The sequence below is a fragment of the Macrotis lagotis genome, chromosome 7, assembly GCF_037893015.1.
Source record: "Macrotis lagotis isolate mMagLag1 chromosome 7, bilby.v1.9.chrom.fasta, whole genome shotgun sequence".
NCBI lineage: Eukaryota > Metazoa > Chordata > Mammalia > Peramelemorphia > Peramelidae > Macrotis > Macrotis lagotis.
This window is the reverse complement of record NC_133664.1, coordinates 101,278,529-101,281,625: the sequence shown is the minus strand read 5'-3', so window position 1 is coordinate 101,281,625 and position 3,097 is coordinate 101,278,529. Positions and strand designations below refer to the sequence as shown.

General features: G+C 39.2%; 1 pseudogene; it reads left to right on the top strand.

Moving 5' to 3' along the window:
- Window positions 1-2,061: 2,061 nt before the first annotated feature.
- On the top strand, window positions 2,062-2,446 carry LOC141493750 (ras-related protein R-Ras2 pseudogene; annotated as a pseudogene).
- Window positions 2,447-3,097: the final 651 nt, after the last annotated feature.

Genomic DNA, 3,097 nt, shown 5'->3' with positions numbered 1-3,097 from the left:
TTACTATCATCTTATTTTGAATGTCAAATCTTCATATCATGATCTCCCATCACTTTGTCTCACTCACTGAATCATTGCCTCATAAACATATTCTCTATCTTCATTAAAAACTGTATTCTCTACCAAGTTTTCCAGTCCATCACCCCTTCTGTTAGCACAGATAGCTGATACTTGATACAATGCCTAGCACTTGGTAGATAATTTGACTTGCCCCGCCCTCACTTACTTCTCTTCAATCTTAACTGAAGAACTGACCAATTTACTTAAATATTGCCCTTCACTCCACTTGTCCTACTGTAAGTCAGCTTTTACCAGTCTTCAGCATTTATTGTACCCTCCACCTCTCAACAACTTCTGAGGTGCTGAGCTACAGGAATTGATATAATTAGTTCACTACAATTTTCTGGTATCCAATTTCAATTGGGTCCTCACTTCATCATGAGGAAAAGCTTTTATTCTTCCTTTTTATTATATTAGAAACTACTTCAAATTTTTTCTTCTCTTCTTAAGTCCTGAGACCTAGTTACCACCCCCTTTCTCAGCATATGTCTATTTTCTATTCTATTTAGAAAATAAAGGCCACCTATTAGTATACTGTCTCTTAGAGGCACCTAATTAGGTGGCATCGATAAAGTGTTGGACCTAGAATCAAGCAAATATGAGTTCAAATCCAGTCTCATATCTTTATTATCTACATGACTTTAGAGAAATAACTTAACCTCTGTCTTCCTCAGTTTCCTCAACTGTAACATGGTGGTTTAATAGAACCCACATTCCAGGGTTATTGTAAGGATCAAATGTGATATTTGTAATGACAACATAGTGCCTGGCACATAATAGACACCTTATCAATGCTTATTCCCTTCCCTTCTTCCCTATTCCTTGCCTCAATAGCCCTCCCTGCCTCCACCCACCATTTTTTCTTTATACTATCTAAGCAAGAATTAACTCTTGTGAGGTCATTGGTATAAGGAACTAGGGAATATTAATGCTATTAAAGTAGATTGACAATTGCTCTGCAATTTAAAAATTTAGAGTTGCCTGAATCATTGAGAGCTAAAGTAACACTGGGTCACCTAGTCAGAAAGTGACAGAGGTGGTAGGAGCTTGAGCCCAGATTTTCCTTTGTATGAGCCTGGTTCTTTATTTATTTTCTTGTACCATATTGCTTTATTAAAGTCAAAGTCTGTTATGCCCTTAATCCCTTCCCCTCTTATGTCCTCCAAGCGTTTACCCATCAATAGTCTCTCTAAATAACTTCTTCCCTATATGCCTAGAAATATGCTCTGGTCTCTACTTATGTGTTTTTTCAAGTTCACTTTCCATTTCTTCAAGCTACTAATCTATTCTTCATCTTTTCTCTGCCAAAAATTTGAACACATTGGCTGAATAGATGATGGGTCATGGAAAGGATGCCTGCACTAGCCTGTTCTGGCTAGTCTTCTGAAGCAGATGGGGACTGACCCTTTGTTCCCTAACACTGAGCATGCTCAGCTCTTGTCCCCCGCTGTGATACAAGCTGCTTTGAATCCTCTTTCATGTATCCCAGCTAGTCTATTATCCATGATTCTATATGCAGTCTTGAACTACATGAAGAGTTTCTTTAAGATCATTTTTGCCTTACCATTTATTCTTTTGGTTTTACTTTTAGAGCATCACTGCAATATTTGTAAGGGGATTCTTAATTTTCTAGGTCCTCACCCACTGTCATCTTTCCAAATCCCTCCCCAAACTGTTTGTATCATAGCTAGCAGATCGGTATTGATCAGATTTGACCTACTCAAAAATCATTTATTGGACGCCTGCCTCCCGCGCTTGGCCTGGGAAGGATGTGGAGGAGAGCAGAGCTGGGCCTCAGCGGGGTGGTGGGATGGCTCCGGGCCAGAGAAGTAGACTCATGGTGGTGGGAGGAGGCAGCGCTCACCATCCAGTTCATCCAGGCCTATTTTGTCACGGATTCTGATCCAACAATTGAAGATTCACATACTAAACAATGTGTGATAGATGATAGAGCAGCGACTTGATATTCTGGATACAGCAGGTCAAGAAGAATTTGGGGCAATGAGAGAACAATATATGAGGACTGGAGAGGGCTTTTGGCTGGTCTTTTCATTCACTGATAAGGGAAGCTTTGAAGAAATTTATAAATTTCAAAGACAGATTCTCAGAGTAAAGGACCGAGATGAGTTTCCAATGATTTTAGTTGGTAATAAAGCAGATCTTGACCATCGAAGACAGGTAACACAAGAAGAAGGGCAGCAACTTGCAGGACAACTCAAGGTCACATACATGGAGGCATCTGCAAAAATTAGAATGAATGTAGACCAAGCTTTCCATGAACTTGTTCGAGTTATCAGGAAATTTCAAGAGCAAGAATGTACTCCTTCCCCAGAACCAGCAAGGAAAGAGAAAGACAAGAAAGGCTGTCATTGTGTCATTTTTTAAGAATCCCCTAAATTTTAGCTGCCTACTGCCAGAAAAAAGCCCTCAACTGCTCCTTTTTTCCCTCCAGTTTACATCCTGTTGGGAACATCTTTAGCCTTATGCAAGCATGTCCTTGAAATGGCCACCATGTTAGCCTTAGTTCAAGAATCCTTTCCTGGAGCTGATGGTGATGGCAATGTTGCTGATTTTTTGGTCATGTCAGGACAGACTTAATGAAAACACTAAGGTTGCTTCTCTAAGACCATCCAATTACTCTTTTTAAGCTATATATCTATATATGTGTACACACATAGACACAATTAACACAATTCTTTAAGGGCTTACACTCATAGTGGGGATGAATCAACCTTGAGGCCCCAGTTGTTTTCCAAACTGAAATCATCATATGCAAAATGATTAATTTTTAACTTCTGAGATCACATTGCCTACTGTCATCCTAAATCAAAACCTAGGGAGTTTTTGTTGTGGGTTTTTGTTTTGTTTTGTTTTGGGAGAAAATTTGGATTAGCTTTTTTGCACAAGAGAATAAAATTTGATTTCAACTTCAGTTAGCCTTAAACCCACTGAAATGAATTATCAAAATGAGGTGTTTTTAGGCCTCCTAGATTACTGTATCTTCTAGTTTCCAGTGTCCAGAAGCACTCTACCATCT